General features: G+C 39.4%; 1 protein-coding gene and 1 non-coding gene across 3 annotated transcripts in view; one reads left to right on the forward strand and one right to left on the reverse strand.

Moving 5' to 3' along the window:
- The window catches only part of FBXW7 (F-box and WD repeat domain containing 7), a 176663-nt gene that overhangs the window by 60577 nt on the left and 93638 nt on the right, over window positions 1-22448 (forward strand). The gene's annotated exons all lie outside the window — the stretch shown is intronic.
- On the reverse strand, window positions 12192-12298 carry LOC132534831 (U6 spliceosomal RNA). Its single transcript, XR_009546518.1, has one exon. It is a non-coding gene; the product is annotated as a U6 spliceosomal RNA (small nuclear RNA).

Genomic DNA, 22448 nt, shown 5'->3' on the forward strand with positions numbered 1-22448 from the left:
AGGAGACTTCTGTTTTGAGTATCTGGTTTTTCTTAGTGATGAGCTTGTGGCTGGGACCTTCTGTTGAAAAGCTGTCATTTAATTCTTTTTAAATAGTACTTCTTTCAGCCGGAGGGCTGCAGAATGACGCACTCAGCCAGCTCTGAGTATGTATGGGACATTACCAGCCCTGATATTTTAAGTTAAATTCTCATCTGAAGAGTAAGTCAATGTGTGGCTGTGGCTGCAGCATCATTTCTTCCTTAATGAAGTGGTTGAGCTGTTCGACCTGCTGCTCTGAACTGTTCTCTTGTAGTCACACGTCTGACCCGTTGCAGAGATTATCCACCGCATGTCCCAGGCAACCAAAGGTAATTACGTAGATTCATTTCAAATAAAAACATATGATTAAAATGGATGTGTTCTAGTCAGCGCCAAGTGATTAACAATAGAAGACCAATTAAAGATGTTCTGAGCAGTTTTCTTGCCCTTGCAGTAGCTATCCAATATCATTTTGTCACCGTCAGATTGTGTAGCAATGGAAATGACTGCGGTAATTGATTTTGTAATAGGATCAGTTGATTTAGTAGCTGCACTGACAACCACTTGCTTGCTTGCTCTGAGCTGTGGAGCAGTCTAATGGATGTTGTGATCGCAGCCTGCAGTTGTTGCGAGACTGCTGGCCACTTAGAGCAGCAGCATTTATTTTTAAATCAGAACTGTGACTTGTACTTTGCTTTAAATTTTTTGGTAGGCCCAGTAATTGTATGGTCAATCTGGGTGTTCCCCATGAAATCTTACCGATTACCTATTACTTCCTCACTTCATTAAAAAGCTCACTGGTCCTACTAGGTTGGAATGCAGTGAGATAGGATCTCTTACTCCTCTAGTTGTAGCTCAGTGACTTGTGCATCAGCGTATTCATGTATTGATCATGAGAACATGTCTGGAAGAACTTAGGCTACTGATTTTGTTCAGTAGTTCTAGCTTTCATTGTAATAATGGATTTGTGGTGAGTTATGTTAGAGTTGTTTTAAATCCTTTTTTGATTTTTTTTTTTATTTTCCTAGTATCTTCATAAGAAATCTGAGTTGGGCCAGTTCTAAGGTATATTAATTGAAACATAATAGCTGTTGTAAAGTACTAGTTAAAGATCTAGCTGAAGCCCATCTAAGATGATTAAGGTAACTATACTGTAGATCTTTACTTTTTTAATCTGTACTACTAACCAAAAATTTGATTACATTATATGTATATATGTGCAGAGCTAAAACTTAAAATAGAACAAAACTAGTATTATAGGCAGAACTGTGAGCCTCTTATTCCCAAGACTTTGACCACTTCAGACTTTACTGAGGCTTTGAATTAGGAAATAAAATTATCTGCCTCTCCTTCCCCCAGCTTCTGTAACACTGTAACTAGTATATAATGTTTTGTACAGAACCTGACATGTAAAAATACTGGATTCTTTGTCATTTTCTAATGTATGTTCTTTAATTCTATTTGTAATTCTTGCCAGAATAGACTCACATTTCTTCTAATCATATCCAAAAAATTACATTAAATGATTAGTAGTTTGCTATAGAAACGATTGAGCATAAAGTCACTGTTATGTATAATAGTCATACCGCCATGTGGAGAGCCTTCGCTCCAGAATGGACCAGAGTACCCACCTGCAGTGTTTGAGGTATTAGTATTGCTGGAAAGATGCAAATATTACCATAATTATTTACTTTACCCTAAGTTTAGATACTTAAAACTCTAACTATGAACAACTATAATATAATGTAAATGCTAGTATTTATAATCTTTTATTATCCAGTAGGCTCAAAAGCTTATATCTCCATCTTGCTTTGAACACAGGAATATTCATATCACTTAAGATTTGGTCAGTGTTATGTCTAAGTTTCATATATGCATTGATATGCTAAGTGATTTATCATCAGTATCAGCTTCACTAAAGTGATGTAGATATCAGAACTCTTGCATAACTTATTTTGAGGAGATATGTGCATGTGTTTTGCAAAGAACATTTTTTATAGCCAATATTTTCTAAATAGTATAGTTACTCTAGATAATGATTTTAGTTTTTAAAAGAACAAATTTGGATTAAATTCTGGCACTGTCAATTTTTTCTTGTGCTCTCTTCTAAAGAGAACATAGCTTAAGAATTTATTTTGCTGGGGCTGGGTGGTGGCACACCTGGTTGAGCGTACATGTTACAGTGCTCAAGGACCCAGGCTCGAGCCCCCAGTCCCCACCTGCAGGGGTAAAGCTTTATAAGTGGTAAAGCAGGCCTGCAGGTTTCTCTCTTTCTCTCTCCCTCTGTATCTCCCCTACCATCTTGATTTCTGGCTGCGTCCAATAAATAAAAGATAATAAAAAAGAATTTATTTTGCACATACTATACACACACACACACACACACACACACACACACACACACACACACGCATATACACACATGTACTGACATATCTCATTTATGTTTTAAGGTAGTCTTTGTTACTGGTGCTCACTCCACACATGACTTATCAATCAGAGATGCTCTGCAAATCTCTTTGTTGCTTAGGCAAAGTGATTTGTAGCTTGATTGAATTAGGTGCTTTTGAAGTGATGGTCATGTCATAATAATTACAATAAACATTTATTGAACTCTTAATTTGAACCAGATGCTACACTAAGCACTTCTTGTTAATTATGTCATTTATAAAGTAGATATTCTTATTGTCATTTTTTTGAAAGGTAGGTAAATAGGTGTTTAACTTACCTTAAATCACATAGCTATGAAACAGCAGAACCTGTGTTAAAACTTATATTTAAAAAAATATGTATATCTTTGCTATATTTACATATTTTAAAATTGTGGCAAAATTTCTACCTTCAGTAAAGATACTCCAACAGAGATGAAGCCAAGTTTTGGTCTGAAGGCATCATGTGGTTACTTTTTTCCCCCCCATGAATAAGAAAAGTGAACTGTAGTGGTAGTTGCATTTACCTCTTACTTAACAATTTGGAGTTATCTTTATTGTTGCAGTAATTTATAGAAATCACTTGTACTCTTTATAAGTATAGTTGAAAGATGGACTTGTGTCTCTGTCATTCAGAATAGTAGTTAAGAGCACAACTCTACATCAGAACCCATCACAGGGTCACTGGAATAGGATCCAGGGATTTTCACTTTTAAATAAATCTCAGAAGGTTTTTTTTTATGCATACTGAGGACCACTATTGTTATGAATGAATGCGCTTCTGTCTTTACCTTTTCATTGTGTTGCTGCTGATCAACTTTTCCTTTGTCAAGAATTGATTCACAGAAACATAGATGATTGGTTAGATCAGACTCCTTAAAGGTTTTAATATGGAATGAGAGATCTCATATACTAATGATGAAATATAAATTCTTTTGTGATTGGCTTTTTTTTTTCTCCTTTTCTTTTCTTTTCTTCTTTTCTTCTCTTTTCCTTTCCTTTCTTTTCTTTTCTTCTATTTTTCTTTTGTTTTCTTTTCCTTTCTTCCAAAGCACTGACCAGCTCTGGTTTATGGTAGTACTAGAGATTGAACCTGGGACCTTACTTAGACTCTCAGGTGTGGGAGTCTGTTTGTATAACCATTATGTTGTTACCCCACTTGGGAAATGGTTAAATGAGCATATTACACCCACATTGGGAAGAATTTTGAAGATGTAGGTAAATGCCCCTGTTTTTATTTATTTATTATTTATAAAAAGGAAACATTGACAAAACCATAGGATTAGAGGGATACAACTCCACACAGTTCCCACCATCAAAACTTCGTATCCCATCCCCTCCTCTGATAGCTTTCCTATTCTTTATTCCTCTGGGAGTATGGACCCAGGGTCATTATGGGGTGCAGAAGGTGGAAGGTCTGGCTTCTGTAATTGTTCCCCACTGAACATGGACGTTGACAGGTGGATCCAAACTCCCAGCCTGTCTCTCTTTCTTTCAGTAGTGGGGCAGGGCTCTGGGGAAGCCAGGCTCCAGGAGACATTGGTGGGGTTGTCTGTCCAGGGAAGTCTGGTTGGCGTCATCTAGCATCTGGAACTTGGTGGCTGAAAAGAGAGTTAACATATAAAGCCAAACAAGTTGTTGACTAATCATGAACCTGAAGAGTTGGGGGGGGGGGTCCTCTGTATTGTAGATAACTAGTAGGTATATAATAGTTATTTTACAATGGACCTGTGGCTATACTAGTTGTTTCTTTTTTTTTTTCCTTTTTTCTTTTTTCCTTGAATCTGAAATCTGATATGCAGGTGGATCCAAGTTATTGTCTGAGGAGATGATGTCATGGCTGATATAAGGACCAGAAAGCTGGATCAGGGAAGAGAATAGCTCCCAAATATGGGAAAGGTGTATAAATATTGTTGACTATAAACTCCATCAATTTGATCTGATCTGGGAACCATATTCAGCTTAGGAGCCTATGTAGCCTCTGCATCCCTGTAGATCTGAGTTCACATTCTGTGGTCATGAGTAGGAACATTCCAAGTTGCCCCAGTTTCAGAACCCATCTTCCTTGGGTGGAGCATAGAATATGTTATCCATCTTCCCTTCAGAGGATGGAACATTCTCTGTTGTTGATCCAAGTTGAGGGCAAGGTTCTACGGGGGACCACAAAGGGGTCTATTGTGTTGTTCCTGATATAGATGACTGGTAATATTGGGGAGAGGGATTTATTCCAAGTCTAGGTCCATCATGTCTGTTTGGGAATCTCAGGACTCCCTGACTAGGGCCTCAGCCGAATGGGTGGCCTGATAATGACTAGAGAGTCATGGTTAAAGTATGCCAGTCTCTTGCCCTTATTCAGCTATTGCAGTCCTTGTTTGATAAGGTTAGCTTTGGAGTGAGTGAGGGAAGTGTAATAGGAAGCAGGTGAGGAGGGTATCTAAGTCTAAGTAGACATTTTTTCATCATGAACTTTATACTGACTCACTTCAGACTATTGTGTACTTTTGCTTTCAGGTATATATTTTGCTCTTAATTTATGGACACATGCGAACGTATGCTGTATCTTACGGGACCTGGTCTATATCTAGGTTTTGGGATTTTCACCTGAGTAATGAGCCTGAAGGGTTGACATTCCACGCCTGGCATCTCTGAACACAGTAGGAAGGGAATCATGCTGAGGTGGTACTCTTTGTGTTGATAAATGCCCGTTTTAACACTAGGTCTCAGAAGAATATAAAGCTCTTGGCTTGAGGAGATAGTACAGTGCTAGCAACACAGGACTTGCATGTAAGAGGTTCCCTCTTCCCCGCACTCCCCATAGCCAGAGTGGAGTGGTGCTATGGTCAAAAGCAAAACAAAATTATACTGACTTAACTATAAGTTAGACAATGAAGATGGAAAACAGAATTTTCGAGCTGTTACAGACCTGTAATCTGATTAGAATTTGAGTCAGACGCTATAGTAGTAGACAGGAATTAGCAAGAAGAATAGACGGCGGTACGAATGAATAAGGTTTAGATGACACTAGATATGAAGCTGATGGGACTTGATTTGGGGTGATAGTGGGGGTATCTTTAGATTGAATTTATTTATTTATCCATGGAAACCTTGTCATGATAACATCCCCCCTTTTCTGCCTGTTCTTAGATCACTCCCTCCTATTTCTGAAGTGGTAGGCATGCACGGCTATTTTTTTTCCTTCTCTTCTAATTTTAGTGATTTGATATTTCAGGATACATCTGTTTAACAGCATGAGAAAAAGTGCTTGAGAATTCATTCATGGTGTCTCGGGAGGTAGTTGAGTGTAAAGCATGTGCCTTACATGCCCGTGAGCCCTTGGGCTCAGTCTCTGGCACCACATCCGAGCAGCAAAGACAAAACAAGCGCAGCTGGGGTCTCTGCAACATCAGACTCTTAATATAGGAACACACCACTCAGAAACCTATGGCAGATGACTTTTTCTAAAAAAAACTTTTTTATTAAGGAATGTTTTGCAAGAAGTACTGGTCCAGAGGTACAGTTTCACTTCCTGTGTAATTTTATTATCTGTGTGCCAAGCAAAATCAGTAACAGCTATAGTGCATAGCAGTTTTTAAAAATGTTTTATTATTTATTGGGTAGAATCAGAAATGGAGAGAAAGGGGAGAGATTGAGAGAAAGGGGAGAGATTGAGAGAAAGGGAGATACCTGTAGCACTGTTTTCACCATTTGTGAGGTTTTTCCTTAACAGGCAGAGACCGGATGGTTGAACCTGGGTCCATGGAGGAATTCAGTTTTACTTAAGAGAATTCTCAGAATTGGGAGTCTGGCTGTGGCACACCAGGTTAAGTACACAGTACAGAGCTCAAGGACCCAGGCAAGGATCACGATTCGAGCCCTCAGCTCCCCACCTGGGGACGGTGGTGGTTGCTTCATAAATGGTGAAGCAGGTCTGCAGGTGTCTTTCCCTTTCCCTTATCTCTCAATTTCTCTCTGTCATATTAAAAAAAAAAAATTGAAGGAAATGGCCACAGGAGCAGTGGATTCATAGTGCATGCACCTAGCCCCAGCAATAACCCTGGAGCCCAAAGAAAGAAAGAGAAGAACAAGAGAGAATTGTCAGAATTAAAAACTGTGAGGAGCACGTGAGTACTACACTAGACTTGCATACTAGGAGGGGGTGTTCCGCCCAGAGGACACTGATTCAAGTCCTTGGCACCCCTGAATACCAGGGCTAAGCTGTACTCTTATGTTTCTCATATCAAAATAAGTACTTTAAAAACTTCGAAATATTTCTGATCTCAGATGTCACTCTCCTTATCATTCTTCCCAAACCTAGTTAAAAAAAAAAAAAAAAAAAAAAACGCAGGAAAAATATTGCTGTGACTCCTTTATATGTGTTCAGAGCTTGAGCAGAGTCAAGCACTGTGTGGAAAGCCTGTCATTTCCGAAAGCCATCAACCAGCCTCTGCTTGCTCTCTTCTCTGGGGACCCCCCCCCCCCCCAACGTCTGAGAGCTGAGTGTTTGTGAGAAAGTTTAACCCTGATGACTTTAGAACATTTCTGTGCTGGAAAAAAATTTTGGAGCCAGTGTGAATTGGTTAATGATAAATGACTGAACTAATTTCATTAGAGCAACATGTTTTGTAGGCAAGTAGACTATAGAGTCTCGAGTTCTTCCAGATATCGTCATTAATGAATGCATGGCCTGTATTTTTGCACATCCATGTTTTATATTTTGCCTTATATTTATATTTAATAAATGCCAAGCATCTTTTCCATATAAAGAGAAATAACACAATACTAGACTCATTGTCTTTATACTGTTCAGCTTTATGTTTTAAAACAGGCTATGTGAATTATGCCATCTTTTTGTTACAGTGACTTGAGTATTTCAGATAGTTTGAGTGCTAATTGAGGTATTGTCGTTACTATGTAGTAAAGGAAAGATAGTAGGCAGACTTGGGATTGAATCACACTTAAGTTTTGGTTATGTGAAGGCAGTACTAACTACCTGGTAGAATACTTTTGTAGAGTTAACTAATATTTTATAGCAAACAGCTAGAGCAGTGATTGGCACATAGATACTCAACAAACACTACTTTTTCTTGTGATGAAACTTGAGACTGCACGGAAGGTAGATTCACCGACTACCATACTCCTGTCTTGGATTTTATATGGAGAAAAGCAAAAACAAAATGAAAAACCTAACTGTAGGTGTGGAAATGGAGTGTGAAGAGAACTGTGCAGGTGTGTGTATGCACACGCAGAAGCAGGCTCTCTTACTCATGTAGGACTTAGTCTTAGTCGATTGGTGCATTTTAGTCATTCAGATTCTGTAGGTATTGATGGTTATGATAAAACATTGGTATGAAAGCTCTCGGTGCTTCTTGCTTTAATTAGATGAGTGCTGCTTTCCAGTGAAGGATACTGTACTTAGGCTGTGTAGCACTGCAATTCATGCTGTTTGCGCTTGTCCAGTAGACTCTAAAGTGTTCCCCCAGCTAAACGATAACACTCAGGCATTGCACATTCATTATTTACTCAAAACAAAACATGGCATTTCCCTCAGTCAAAATAAAATACATCCATTGCTTGTTTTATGCTACTGCATTATGTTCATCATGTGAGCATTCCTTTGGGTTAATTTATAAATGAATATTTAATTTGTTTTGTGTTGAATTATTTTTTCAATAAAATTTTATCTTCTTAAGATGGTCATTATTTTCTCATTCCACTCATGGATAGAAATATGGCAGGAAAGATTACTTCCTGTCTTTTTCTTTTCAGCTCATTACCTTTTAGTATAAGAAAGGAGCATCTTCAGTATTTCTGTAACAGATTTATTCAAGTTCCGCTAAACGAGGTACCTCACAGCACCATTCTTAGTGATGTTAAGAGGACACACATGCTACAGATTTGGGTGAAGTTTGGTGTAGTGTGCAAGTTCATAGTTGCTGTCAGTAAGCTCAGTTACATTTTGAAATTGTATGAATAAGAATTCATGGGGTTCGACATTGCAAGGTGTCTGGTTTTTATTAAGTTTTTGAATTATTATAAAAATAGAGATAACTTTCAAATTTACAGGTAAGAACTTACTGTGAGATCATAACAACTACATACTGTAACATAAGCTTCACTTTAAAAGTACTTGACATGCTCAGCCAAAACTAAGAAACATATTTTAAATACTGTAGTAGGAAATGATGCCATTTAACATGCATAGCATCAGTTTCTGCAGAGTTAAAATATGAAAAAAACATTGTGTCCCTTTTAGAATCTATGAAATACTATTTTTGTGTATTTAAATTCTATGACTCCCTCCCTCCCACTAGGAGCACATCTTGTGTTGTTACGTACATGTGGAGTCTACACACAAAAATCAGACTTATCGAAACAGAATAGAAAAGTGTTCACCAAGGGTTACAGGAAGAAAAGACAGGTCCCAGGTCAGTTTTATCAGTAAGTATGGGTACACCATGCCAATTCTTTTTGTTCGCTTGTCAGTTTCTTTCTTTGTTTCTTTCTCTTCCTTTCTTCCTCCCTCCCTCCCTTCCTTACTGGTTAGAGACAGAAAGAAACAGAGAGGGGAGGGGGAGATAGTGAGGGAGAGAGACAAAGAGAGACCTCTGCAGCCCTTCTTCACCACTCGTCAAGCTTTTTTCTTACAGATAGGGACCAGGAGCTTGAACCTGGATCCTTGCTCACTCTAGTGTGTGCACTTAACCAAATGCACCACCGCCTGGCCCCCACATGTCAATTTCTTCCATTAGTATTTACCAAGTGTCTTTTTTATGTGATGAACTTTGTCCTTCTCTGGTCACATAGAATTTTCTTCTTCTTGGAAGTAATTGTTTGCTAATACAGTGCATTTACTTATAACTCCAACTAGATTTCAAGCTATTACAACAGCAAGGATGTAGGTTTTTTTTTTTTTTTTTTAACTACATGTACGTGTGTACTCATTACCTAGCACACAGTTGACAACTTCCTGTAATTTCTTGTTCAAACTTTGTTTAGAATGTTAGAAAAAGCTGGAAAATGCATCTCAAGAGAGTATTTGCTTTTTTTTTTTTATGCTCTAACATAATCAGAAGCTTGGATTTCAGAAAAATGCATTAATAAATTATAAATGGATAAGGTATATATCTCATTGGAGTTTTTCAAAAGGATATTAAAAGAATGACAAAGGATAAGTATTTCAATCAATGGCTATGATTTTTCTAGAACTATTGAAATGTACCAGTTAACATTTTCGGAAGCTTGGTGACTCTCAAACAGGATAAATACTAGTAAATACACAGCATAGTACAGATACAGTCAGAATAAAGAATAGTAAAGGAAGAACAGAGCACTGGCCACATAGCTCATCTGGAGAGTGTCTTGTTTGTTGGGCATACCAGCTATGCTTGAGCTCAGGCCCTCCCACTCCCTATCAGCTTTCGTGCTGTGGTGTCTCTGCATCATGTTTCGTGCAACTAGCTTCTCTCTCTCTCTTTCTCTCTCTCTGTCCCAAAAATTCAGTCTGGAGGAATGAAACCCCATTACAATAGCATGAAGAAACTAGAAAAAGCTCTCCTTAAAAAGGAGTAGAAATTTGACATCTGGATTTTTAGTATCCACAATGGAAGGCAGTTGTGATAGTTATGTATTGTTCCCAGAATACTCTATATCTGCTTTCACCATACAGTTTTGAACCCTCTCCTGGGAATATATCCTGAGGAAACAAACACACTCATCCAAAGAGATCTGTGCAGACCTATGTTTATAACAGCAAAATTCGTGATAGCACAGACTTGGGAGCAACCTGAGTCTGCAACAACAGATGAATAGCTAAGAAAATTGTGGTATATATTCACAGTGGAATACCACTCAGCTGTTAAAAATGATGGAGTTGCCCTCTTCACCTCATCTTGGATGGAGCTTGAAGGAGTCATGTTTAAGTAAAATAAGCCAGAAATAGAAGGATGACTATGAGCTGATCTTACTCATGGGCAGAACTTAAGAAACAAGAATAGAAAGGGGGAAACACACAGTAAAACTTGGACTGGTTTGATGTATTTCACCAAAGCAAAGGACTCTGGGGAAGGCAGGCCTGGAAGGTACGGGGAGTGCAACGGTCTTCAGTTTCTGATGGTGATGGAAAAGGACCCACTCTGGGGGTTTGGATATTTTGCAGACACATGATGAGATGGGGATGGGACATTGTACCCATGTGCCAACAGTTGTATTAAAACCATTAACCTTCCCCATTAATTTTTGGACCACTGGAAAGTCCATTAATTACTGCCTTTCCTAACAGATGTCAAAGGTGTGTTTAATTTTGAGGTTGGGCTGACATCTAAAGAACAGTCACCTCTGCATGGTTAACAGTAGCTTTCTCTTTGGAAGTAAGTCTACTGTCATCTCGAACATTTGACATTCAAGTAATTTTTAAAAAATATTTATTTATTCCCTTTGTTGCCCTTGTTTTATTGCTGTAGTTATTATTTTTGTTGTTGTTGATGTCATTATTGTTGGATAGGACAGAGAGAAATGGAGAGAGGAGGGGAAGACAGAGAAGGAAAGAAAGACACCTGCAGACCTGCTTCACCACTTGTGAAACGACTCCCCTGTAGGTGGGGAGCCAGGGGCTTGAACCGGGATCCTTATGCTGGTCCTTGCGCTTGGTGCCACGTGGGCTTAATCCGCTGTACTCCCGACATTCAAGTAATTTATAAAAAGTATCATTGTATACACATACAATGAGCCTCATTTTCCTTATGCCGGTCCTTGTACTTCGTGCCATGTGTGCTTAACCTGCTGTGTTATCGCCCAGCCCCCAAGCTTCATTTTCCCTTCAAAAATTATCTTTGTATGTTGATGACATTGTTGTACTTTTCATAACTTTAAAACATTGCTCTTTTTTAAAAAAAATTTCTTTGTTGGGGAATTAATGTTTTACATTCGACAGCAAATACAATAGTTTGCACATGCATAACATTTCCAAGTTTTCCTTATAACAATACAACCCCCACTAGGTCCTCTGTCATCCTTTTTGGACCTGTATTTCTCATCCCACCCCGCTTTTTTTTTTTAAATAACATTTTCCCCCCTTTATCGGGGCATTAATGTTTCACAAGGATAGCTATGTAAATAAAAGTTAGTTTAGAACTTCAAGATAACTTAGAATAGGAGTTTGGGAAGAAGGCAACAATCCAGTGTATGCAATGCAGAAAAATAGGACAGTTTTGTAATATTAGATGAATAATATTTGAAAGGGAGTAAAACATTTTCTTCATGTGTAAGATGGAATCTACAGCCTGAGTTTGTTTGACAGCGGGCAGGTTTCATACGGAGAGCACTATGAGACCTGGCACACATAGTAAGGAAGCTTCAGCTGCAGGCAGTAAACTGGTTTGCAGCTGTGAGAAGAACTGACAAGGATGGCTTCTTTGAGTAAGGGTCTATAAAATTTGATTTAACTGTTTCTTTTCTCACTATCAAGATGTTTATAATCCTATGTAAGTATAGAACTGCATTTTCAGATTATAAGATAAAGTTTTTTTTTAATATCTTAATTTTTTTATTATTACTGATTTAATAATGATTGACAAGACCATAGGAGAAGAGGGGTATAATTCCACACAGTTCCCATCACTAGAGTTCCACATCCCATCCCTTCCATTGGAAGCTTCCCTATTCTTTATCCCTCTGGGAGTATGGACCCAGGATCGTTATGGGGTGCAGAAGGTGGAAGGCCTGGCTTCTTTTTTTTTTTTTTTTTTAAATATGGAACGCTTCACGAATTTGCATGTCATCCTTGCGCAGGGGCCAGGCTAATCTTCTCTGTATCGTTCCAATTTTAGTATATGTGCTGCCGAAGCGAGCACAGGCCTGGCTTCTGTAATTGTTTCTCCACTGGACATGGGTGTTGGCAGGTCAACCCATACTCTCAGCCTAGTGGGGCAGGGATTTGGAGAGGTGGGGCTTCAGGGTACACTGGATCCCTCTCTTCACTGTCACTGGTCATCTTCATCAGGAACAACATAGTGGACCCTCTTGTGGGCCTCTGCAGGACCGTACCTCAGTGTGGGCCACCAATGGTAGGGACTACGCCATTCACTGAAGGGAGATTAGTTCAGCATACTCTGCCACTCAAGGAAGATGGGTCCTGCAGTGAGCACTGCTTCATTTCTTGTGATGCTTTCTCCTGCGGGAGGTGCTTCTTAACAAGGGAAAACCAATTAGAATGTGCCTGTGAGTGAGATAGAGAGACATTCCTGAGCACCTGAGATAAACCTTAGGCTTTCTTTCACTTTGTTGGAGGGAACCTAAATTTGGGTGTGGAAGTGGGGAGGGTAGAGCTGTGATCCACTCCCCATGGTCCAGTTCAGAGGAGAGGTAATATTTAGAAGTCTGAGAATGGAGAGTGATCCATTCTTCAGGAGACGGACTTGGTGTTGTTATAGCACTGGAGATGATGCCATTTGTTTTTCTTACTGCCACAAGATCTGTGTATCTATGTATGTTAGAAGACAGTCTGGCCTAATGTCAGGAACACAGACCAGCTCAGACACTGAGTGGCAAGCTCAGACACTGAGTGGCGAACTCAGACACTGAGTGGCAAAAAAGTGCATCTTACTGCCTGTCAGTTTTTGGGCAAACAATTTTAATCTGCTTCTAAGAATCATAATTTTTAGGGCTAGAGAGTAAATGAATGTGCTGTATTTAACATGCTGTTGGGTTATAGTGGATAGTCTGTAAATGCCTGCTGATTACATGAATACAGTGGAAGCTTCTGTACTAGCTTAACTATAAAATGGGCTTCTTATTGTTGATCAGTTAATACTGGTAGTCTATAAGATTCCCTGCTGATACTTTGGTTTCTACATCTCATGTAACTGGAATTGCTTAACTCCCTTCTCCCTCTCCCCCTCCCTCTCCTCCCTCCCCTCCCCCTCCCCTCCCCCTCCCTCTCCCCCTCCTAGCTTTGTTATTTTTGAGTTAGCACCTTAGTTTTGTCTGCATGAGAATGACTTTAGAGTGAAAGAACCCAGACACTTGAAGATCTAAGAAATAATTCATACAATAAATCTTGAATATCAGTAGTTGGAAAGAGTAGAGACCACCACTATTGTCTTCCCAGTTGTTTGAGTGGTGAAATCCTTAGGCAGTCCTCATTGTGATAAGGAATTCAAGTTGTGACCAACCCACAATGCTTCCTCTTAGTTTTAGATTGAGTATACAACACAGCCTTGTTTGTACTGAAATTGAGGGTGTTTGGAAGTTTGGGAGTGTTTTACAACTACTGCCTTGTTGGGTTTGTCCAGAAGTACTGTTCCATAACCTGAAAAAATTTTAAAAATTTCTTGTCTGAAAAATTACAGATCATTACATAAGGGATCCAGTTGACTGATTTAATCATTATGACAGTGTTGCTTTATTTCTACCTAAATAGAGGAGGTCTTTGTAAGGAAATTATGATGCTACCATTTAAAAATAATAACACTCAGTCTTTACTAAGTAAGTAAGAAAGAAGAAAGACCAGTTTTAACTAGTTTGTAAGTATTTCTTGGTACTAGAATTAATACTTTGAAAGTGTGTGCGCGCGTGTGTGTGTGTGTGTGTGTGTGTGTGTGTGTGTGTACACTACATTCGTGGTGGTGATAGCTTTGCTTTTCTACATTTTCAGTCTTCATGTAATTGATGGTAAATAACACTGGGCCAGGCCAGAATGAACTTTATTTTACCCGGTCCCAACTCTTAATTATTTAACTTTTAGAATTTTTTTTTTTTTTTCACCTGTGTATCTTGCAAAGGTCTCAGGGAACCTGAGCACTTTGCTGCCTCTTCGAGAAGTATGTTCTTGATTTTCTGGGAGCTCTGGCACACTGCATGTATCTCTTCTTTCTTCTGTTAATGGGCACTTGAAGGGTTTTCTATTTTGGTTATTCTGAGTCTGTTTTTAAAATTTTTTTTTTCAAGACAGTATCTTTGTACACATTAACTACACTGTGTTTTATTTGTTGGATACATGGTTTATGGCTTTCGTCATCATTATACCCGTCAGTTCCAGGCACATATTAGAGCGTAAATATTTTCCTTTTCTGATTCAAATACACATGTTCTGAAACCACACTGTGTGCAGTGCAGTCAGTTAATATCTTCCATCAGTATGTCTACTTAAAACTTCCTGCCAAGAATTGGAAGAGGAAGCAGGAATGGATGTTTCTAAGAGTCCATCTGTGAATAGTAATTCTCTTCTAAATGTAATTACTCACCCTGAGAGATCAAGAAAAGGAACCTGGGCAGGGACTACTTGAATTCCTACTGTACAAGGTACTCAGTGAAAGCTCCTCACTCACAAGTCAAACATGCAAATGTGAGAATGAGATTTTTTTTTTTAATTTTAAAAAGAAATAACAAAAAAAGATGCCCTTGTGGTCTGCAGTAGGTTGCTTATTAAGATGAAGATCCTATTAAAAAAATCAGACTCAGTAGCTTCCTGATGACAGTCAATTTTGTATAATACAGTGATTTAATTTTTCTAAGTTCAAAGCCTTCTTGTAATGTGTTAGTGAGGCAGAGCAAAGGCCCGAGCCCAAAGGATTTGAGTCAGTGGTGGCTTGGTCCTAAAAATGCTGAATTGTGAAATAAAACAGATTTTCATTTCCTTTGTTCCCATGGTCATCAACTTCTCAGGGAAATAACTTCAGATGGTTCTTGTAGAACCACTGCTTATGTGGCCTTCTTCAAAGACCAGGTGGTCTTTGCTCAGAATTCTGTCTGTCGTCTGCTTTGCAGTGAGTTTGGTGCTGGCTTCTCAGTGTCTGTGCACTCTGGGGAAACTGCTACTTTGCATGTTAAGGTGGAGGGAAAACCCAGTCCCTACACTTATCCTGTTTGCCTGATGTGATCTCTCTGCCTCAAGTGTAGGTAAAATGTAATAGGGAAGATTCAGCTACTAACGCAATCAGTGTACAAAAGCCTTCTTCAACATGTCACTCACTTCCAGTGAGTGTCAAAGGAGATAGAAAATATTTTAAATTGAAAATACTGGATTAATAAATGTATGTGTTTTAAATTGGTTGCCTTTAATATAAAGTGAAATTCATGCATATATACCTCTATAACATCTCTGTCAAGATAGAGATTATTTGTCACACCTCAGATTTCCTGAATGTGCCATTCTTTTCTCAGACAACTACTGCTGCCCTGCTCTCTGTCATTATAGGTTAGGGTCTTTTATATAGAAGCAGGAGGACAGAAGCCATGCGATTGCCCACAGCTCTGAAGCTTCCTTCAGTAGGGGCTTGGGTCCCTTGTTAGAACTTGGGCCATGCACATGGCAAAGGAGCACACTATCCCAGTGGGTTATTTTCTCCACCCTAGTTTTGTGTCTCTTTAAACACCTTTTACACAGAATCACAGAGCGTAACTATTTTTGTGTGTCTGACTGTGACCCAGCGCAGTCCTGTCACACCCCTGTCGCCGAGTCGATGCATCACAAGTGCAGTCTTTTTTTCTTCACACTGTGTCATTGTGACTATATCTCCGTCTGTTGTTCTGTGGATGAACACTCGAGTTCTTTCCAGCTTTTTGGCTGTTCGGAGTACAGCTGCTCTAAGTGTTTTGGCGCCAAGCTATTTGTGCACGTCTTTCTTTGATTAAGTATGTGGGAGTGGATACACTTACTCCTTCACAAGGTGACTCTTTTCACCCCTTCAAAATAAAATAAAGAACAGAATCGTGCTGAGGAGTTAGCTCAGTTGTTGTATTATGGGGGCCTCGATTCATTCCCTAGCACTGAATTAAAAAAAAAAAATTACTGTTTATTGGGAGTGAGGCTGTAGCGCAGAAGGTTAAGCATATGTGGCGCAAAGTGCAAGGACTGGTGTAAGGCACCTGCAGGGGAGTTGTTTCACAGGCGATGAAGCAGGTCTGCAGGTGTCTTTCTCTCCCCCTCTCTGTCTTCCCCTCCTCTCGCCGTTTCTCTCTGTCCTATCCAACAACAACAACACCAATAACCACAACAATAACTACAACAACAATAAAAAACAAGGGCAACAAAAGGGAAAATAAATATTTAAAAATTATAGTTTATTATTACATTGCCTCTTCATTATATAAATCACATTTACTTTATGCTCTTAATGTTTTGTTTCACAAGGATTAATTTAGGGGTTATATAGTGCACTACTTTGCTGTGTGTGTAAACTGGGCTTGAGCCCAGTCCAGCCACAATGCAAGCTTGTTGGGAGGCTCTAGCAGGAGAGCACAGCTAGTTGTATAGCCTGGACTAATCTTCAGTCCATCTCTATTCGAGGAAGGTCGCCCTCTTCAACTAAGCCCACAGCATGGAGTGGTGAGGGAGGAAGGGGACACCCGCCTAGCCAGCCAGATCCCCTGAATCAACCCTTGCGATCAATGGGGTGACAGATGTTGCAGCCAGATCGCTCTCACATCTTCCCAACCACATTGAAGGAAGAAGCATCAGTGATGTGATCATTTTCAGTCTCTCTCTGCCTCTGTCTAATCAGATAAACGAGCACACAACAAAAACAAAGATCAACTCAGGGTCAAAAGTGAGATAAGGGCACATTTCAGATTTCATTTTCAACAGAAATGAGACTGATCACTTATTCTTGAATAAGATAAAGGTTGTTCCACTTTATTCCTTTCTTAGAGTTTTCTGACTACACACACACACACACACACACACACACACACACACACACACACACACACACACACACACACACACTTCAGAACTTTGTGGAACAGATAAGTAAAATTCAGCAGGGATGCATAGAACCACGCACAGCTCTTTCTTTTTTTCTCAAGTCATATGACAATGATACGAGTCAGAAGAAGTGTTCTCGCTCAGTGATACACAGAAGGAAAGTTTGTCTGGTTTTGTTCTGTAGTTTGTCTAGGTGTTTCCAGTAAGACTTGCTACTACCTATCTTCATTAGAATCCAGGCAGCAACGATGGAAACTTTTCAAGATTGCATTTTGTAACCTGATGTTTTCTAAAGAAAAGAAAAAAATAAATAACAACAGTTTTCTTCTAGTCTGTGAGTTTTTCTCCTTGCAATTAAGAAATAAAGAAAGTCAGAAACAGCTTTCCAGACCTTATAGAGACTGCTATGAGTGCAACATTGACTGGTTTGTGTAAGCTGTTCTTCATCTTCCAAGTGTTTAATGAACTGAGCCTTCTGTTGTTTGATAAAGGCCCCTCTCAGCTCAGATACCCCCTTGAGAACTTTTCTATGTCATTGGATTTCTTTGTAATCTATGTTTCTTAGATATTCTGTAATAGTGTAGCCTTGGTTTAATGCATTTAACCACTTTGTGATTTCTTCACAGAATTTTTTCACTTCCAGAATTGTTGGAACCAGTAAATGCATGGATGCTCTCCGTGTCAATTTAGCCTTCCAGAGAAGCAGGTGTCAGGGTTAGATTTGATGATTGGAGAGTTCCCCATTCAGAGCTGGTTACAGGACTGCTCCCACTTTAGTTCTATTGGTTGTTTCTTGGGAGCAGCTTAAAGAGGAAGCGAGGAGTACAGGTGCGAATGTAATGTAAGGTAGCTGAGGATTATCGGGCTGCTTTGCTTCTCTTAACCAGTTCTGTGGAAAGGATATCAGAGCAGGGCAGTTCAGTGGTCACCACATTCGCCTTACCCCATTTGATCTTTGACACTCTTCTGGTGTGTGGCCACCTTATTCTGCTCATGTCTGAGCTGCCACACAGACACATGTTCTCACTCTGCCCTGCGGATGACCTGCTGGTCTGCTTCTCTCTCCTACTCCGCCACCTGCTGTAGTCAAGCTTTCTCATAGGATTTGGACTGACCCTTCTCTGCTGGCACCCTGTCTCCCCCACACATGCCTGGCTTGTTTGCCTTCCTAGTAGCTTTAGGATGAAATTGCTGAGGTAGAGGATCATAGAAGGAAGAGGAAAGCCATGTGGGTTTCTTCGACCTACCAGTGACTGGAGTATGGTTCTACCATTATGAGATAGAGAAAGCAGTGTGAAGCTGTAAGGACAGATTTGGACCTCAAGAGTGTGAGTGAGTGAGTGAGTGAGTGAGTGTGTGTGAGAGAGAGAGAGAAGAGTAGTACAGATTTTAAGATAACGAATTTGGAGTGACTGGGATGTCTCATTAAGACAAATAGGGTATCTAGAGAAATTCAGCCCAGATAGTAGAGTTGGTTGTCATAGCTTTTTTTTGTTGCCCCCCCCCCAATTGTTGTTGTAGTTATTGTTGTTGTTATTTATGTTGTCGTTGCTGGATAGGACAGAGAGAAATGGAGAGAGAAGGGGAAGACAGAGGGGGAGAGAAAGATAGACACCTGCAGACCTGCTTCACCACTTGTGAAGCAACTGCCCTGCAGGTGGGGAGCCGGAGCCTTGAACCGGGATCCTTAAGCCGGTCCTTGCGCTTTGCGCCACATGCCTTTGATCCTCTGTGTTAGCACCCAACTCCTGGTTGTCATTGCTTTTATGTGATAGTTGGAAAGTTCAGTTGTGCATATATGATTGCCCAGTTACCATATTATAGGAGTTACGAAATTAATTACCCATTAGATCATGTAGTGCTGCAGGATTATTCTTGTTAATTACAATTTAATAGTTTTGTTGAAAATAAGAAATTAGGGAAAAATATTGTTATGGTATATAAGATGATTCACAAATAAATGTAGAGATTTATGCCTTTCCAGTTTCAAGAAGTACTGCACATGCTTAGTTCAGTATAGCCTGCAGCTTTTTAGAAATGTGTTTTAAAATAATTCACACTGTGTTTGAGATTAGACTTGAAGTTTTTTGAAGAAAAAGTGCTCTGCACATGACTAACTTTAGAAAGTTTTAAAAATTACTAAACAAGGGAGTTGGACAGTAGCACAACGGGTTAAGCACAGGTGGCGCAAATCGCAAGGACCAGCGTAAGGATCCCAGTTCGAGCCCCTGGGCTCCCTACCTGCAGGGGAGTCACTTCACAGGCGGTGAAGCAGGTCTGCAGGTGTCTATCTTTCTCTCCCCCTCTCTGTCTTCCTCTCCTCTCTCCATTTCTCTCTGTCCTATCCAACAATGATGACATCAATAACAACAATAATAACTACAACAATAAAACAAGGGCAACAAAAGGGAATAAATAAATAAATATTAAAAAAATAATTACTAAGCAAGTGTCTTGAGGGTCTACTCAGCTATTTCTGTAAGTACTGAAAATAAGAGTGGTGACAGAAGAAAGTTTCTTTGTCAAATTTCAGTCTAGTGGGAAAAGGTGGGTAGAGTAGACTGATAATAAGTTGACAGATGGACACATGCACTTACTGTGTAGCACTCACTCACGAGTGCAGTGCTTTTAGTGCTTGGAGAAGAATGAAGCAGAGCAGGGGGGAAAGGGCATGTGGTGCAAGGGTGTCATTATTTTTAAATAGGATGACTAGAGAAAGTTGCATTGATTATGGACCCTTTGAACAGAGTCCAGCGCAAAGAAGCATGTAGACATATGGGGCAGAACATGTAGGCAGGAGAAATAACAGTGCAAAGGTCCTGAGGTAGCAGCATAGATGGTCCCCTTCCAGAGAGAACAGGAGCAAAGAAGAGAGCCAAGTGAGGAGAGAATAGTAGGATGTGAGTTTAGAGTGCTGGAAATGTGTGAAGATTACACTTAGGGTATAACAGGCAGCTAGCTGTGAAAGAAGCTGACTTGTTCTGAGTGAGATGAGAGGGATTCTTGTGGATGTTGGGTAACAGTGCTACTACTTGCTTTGCTATGCATACCAGAATCTTACTAATTAGTTTGTAATTATTAACTACTAACAGAATTAACTTTGTTACTGCTAGTACTTGATAAATTGCTAAGTAGAAATAAGTTTGTAATATGAAGTTTGGATATTGCTAAGTACTGTGGTTAAAAGGGGAGCCCTGTGACTTGTGGTTTGGAAGATTCTTTTAGGATTCAGTGAAAATCCTAAACAGTTTGCAGAAGATAATTCCAACCTTTGAGTTACTCTTCCTCATGGCAAGTGCAGTTTGGTTTCTTTTCCTGTTGTCTTTGTAACTCAACCCTAAATAGATTGCGCTTGCATTGTAACTTCTTGAAAATGTCAATATTGTGCAGTTACTTGGGGACTTGGGCAATTTGCTTAAGTCACTCGTTTTTGTTAGTGTAACCACTATCCCTCTGTGACAACTTGATTTCAATATTTGTGTTTGTCTTGAAATCTTACTTTGAGACTCATATCTAGTTCACTCTGAGATGGGCTTTTTCAGAGGTCAGTTTGTCTAATGTGGGTACCATGCCCACTTTAATTCCTAGAATATTGAAAATAAGCAGTTCAAATGGCTTTGAATAACCACAGGCCTTTTGAAAAGCAAAGATCATGAGAAACCGTCAAAAGTTTGTGAGAAATTGAGTTCTAAAAATAGGCACTAAAGGTAAGTGTGAAGTGCAACTAAATCAATGAAGTCTGACGACTAAAAATCACCCTACATTTTCTAGGACTTAAGGAAAGTCCTGGGGTTGTTCTGTTTAATGTAGAGAAACTTATTTTTGAATTTATTTTGAAGAGCAGAACTTTTCCACTTCCTCATCCTGAGCTTGACCTGACTGTAAGCACGTCTTACTTTAGGTAGCTTAGAACTTCTCCTTGGCACCACAGTCTAAGATACTGCCAGAATACTCTTCTCTCCGCAGAAAAGTGGTGCCTCTTCAGTTATAACTTTCTGTAAAATACAGCTTTATTTAATAGAGGCTAACTGACTGATTTCTCTGAAAAATCTTGTGATGAATATCTGTATTAGTGCTTTTAATGTCTGTCATCATTTATTCTTTCTTAGATCACCAGAGCCAGTGTAACATGTAATGCTGTGGTTTCCACATTGATACCTCTGAACACTAAATCTTCCATTGCAAGCAGTGCTCTATCTAGAGGACTTAGAAGTGATAAATCACTTAAAAGCAGGTCTGTGAATAAGTCCTCACTCGCAGATTTCGAGTTTGCAAATTTACCTATTCACTAAAATTTGTTAGTGACACAAAACCAGTCCTCACGGTGTGCTCACAGTCATGGACCACACAGATGGGACTTTCCTGAGGTACATCCCCATTGGAGGTCAGACAATGTGATGCCTTTTTGTTTCAGCTCTCAGTGGGAAGCCTAAGACCTTTTTGGTGGTTTACTTGGAGTGTTGTTCACTAAAAGTTTTTCAGGCTTTTTGTTGGTGACTTGCTGTTTTAAAAAATCTTGAGGCATTGTAGTATAAGGTGCTGTCTACTGTGGTGATACGGTTTTGGATAACACATATGTATTAAGCTTATTCAGGCATGAATGAGTTAAACTATTGTTGCCTGTGAGCTCAGTGTTAACAAACCAAATGATATAAAACAATACCTTTTACTAGAAACATATATATAAAAAGAGCATGTACTTTCCAGTTGACAAAAATTATGTGACCCAGAGCCTTACAGGAACTTAATCCTTATTTCCTCTGGGAGTGATCTAGCTTAGTATTTGTGGCAATATTATAGAACATAGTTACATGTGAATAATGAGCATAGCCTGTGTTTAAGGGCAGTGATTTATAGAGACTAGAGGTATCTGGAACATTCCATAGTCCCCTCTCTCTGAAGCCATTGTTTTAGGTCTAGTTAATTAAATACATGCATATAGAGTCATGATGTAAAGTATAATTTAACTTAGGGATCTTATTATCTTAAAAACCATGCAGTGACTCCTGTAAAGTACTTCTAAACAACATCAGGCATATATTCATTTTCTTGATCAATATTTTGCTTTGTCCTTGATCATTTTTGCCTAAATTATGTAGCTATGCATATCAAACATGTTTGTTTGTTATTACCAGAGTACTGATCAGCTCTGGCTTCTGGTGGTTGGGGGGATTTGAACTGGGACTTTGGAGCCTCAGGCATTAACAGTCTGTTTGCATAACCATTAGCTGTCTATACCCTGTGCCTGAACCTGTTCTCTTGACCATTTTTCTCATTCAGCTGCTACTGTCTTTTGT

Source organism: Erinaceus europaeus, chromosome 19, assembly GCF_950295315.1.
Source record: "Erinaceus europaeus chromosome 19, mEriEur2.1, whole genome shotgun sequence".
Taxonomy (NCBI): Eukaryota; Metazoa; Chordata; class Mammalia; order Eulipotyphla; family Erinaceidae; genus Erinaceus; species Erinaceus europaeus.